At 42.8% G+C, this 1,488-nt stretch overlaps 1 non-coding gene across 1 annotated transcript; it reads left to right on the top strand.

The window, feature by feature from the left end:
• The first annotated feature begins 1,028 nt into the window (after positions 1 to 1,028).
• TRNAC-ACA (transfer RNA cysteine (anticodon ACA)) lies at positions 1,029 to 1,100 on the top strand. Its single transcript has one exon. It is a non-coding gene; the product is annotated as a tRNA-Cys (tRNA).
• The last annotated feature ends 388 nt before the right edge of the window (positions 1,101 to 1,488 follow it).

Below are 1,488 nucleotides of genomic sequence, written 5' to 3'. Positions count from 1 at the left end.
AAGGGCAGATCACCATACAAATAGTTTCATTTACATAGATTAGGGGAACAATATCTGAGTATAACATGTTGGTTTGTCAAGTAGGTTCTGAGCCAGGAGACAAAAACGACTTGAAGACAGAGTTTGAGGTAAATGCATAGTACGTTAGCATAGCTTAAGACAAACATTTCCATAAGAAAAAGGCATTGATTATCTCTAGATTTGAAAATTAACTTTCGGTGAAACCAGGTGTCATTATGGCTACACAGTATTTTAAGAGAGACCTCCTTTTTAAATTTGTATAGAGAAGGAAAAAAATATCTCTAGTTTGTTTCCTCCTGCCGCTTAAGAGAGATAAAAATGTCTGACACTTGCAGGCTATTTCCTCCGTTTGGAGACCCCTGGCCTTCCTGCCTGTTACCCTCTCAACATTATTAAAAGCCAGCCATGTAAGCTAACTCAGGAAACACAAGACGGTTGGTTTTCAGTTCTACCGATAGCTTTAATGAGGGCTCAAACTGTCCCCACTGCAAAAGAAGGGACTGTCTCTATGACAGACCATTTTCATGCACAGATATTGTCATAGATCCTGAAGCCTTAAAATTAACTATGTGATTAAGCTTTTAGCTTTTCAGTAGGCATTATCGGAAGGTTAACTCCTGGCCCAGCCTTTGAGTCAAACAAGCTGCTGTTTGAGCCAGGAACCAAGATGGGCCTAAGAATCTGTGTGGGCTTGCTTCTGCTGACTCCAGAAGTCCTGAGCCTGTCGTTTGACCCTCAAGACAACACCTTTCTGTCCTGGGCTCATTCCTATGCCGCATTCCACAATCGACATAATTTCTGGGTCTGCGGAGCACTACCCTCCTCATCAATTGAAGGCTTCCCACGGTGGATTTCTCCACTTCAAGGAAAGGACTTTTTTCAACTCTGAGATGACATCTCATGATCCTAAGATGGACTAGTATAACATATTGTACCTTAACTATGGACATAATGTCACTTTTAATTTTGATTAGGTTTTAACTTGGTTTAATGCCTATTTTAGGACTTCCCTTGTGGCTCAGATGGTAAAGCGTCTGCCTACAATGCAGGAGACCCAGGTTCGATCCCTGGGTCGGGAAGGTCCTCTGGAGAAGGAAATGGCAATCCACTCCAGTACTCTTGCCTGGAAAATCCCATGGATGGAGGAGCATGGTAGGCTACAGTCCATTTTGCCTTACATCTGTAACTGTAAAGCAGGGTTTGTTTCTAACCTTCTGAAAGCTTTTGAGTTACAAATGGTTGTCCAAGCTCCTTTGAGTGCCACACTCTCCTCCAACTGTTACTTGGGTTCCCCTGGATCAGAGACCCTCAATATGAGGGTTAGGAGAATATGTTGCCTCAACAATTTAGGGATGCTGCCCCACAACAGCAGGAAGTAGTTACGGAATGAAAATGATGCCCCTTTCCCTTGGCAACATAATTCTTCTCAAAGAAAAGGGGGGAATGAGAGAGTCAATTTCTAGGTAG

Source organism: Bos mutus, chromosome 28 (genome assembly GCF_027580195.1).
Source record: "Bos mutus isolate GX-2022 chromosome 28, NWIPB_WYAK_1.1, whole genome shotgun sequence".
Lineage (NCBI taxonomy): Eukaryota > Metazoa > Chordata > Mammalia > Artiodactyla > Bovidae > Bos > Bos mutus.
This window is presented reverse-complemented; position numbering and strand designations above follow the sequence as displayed.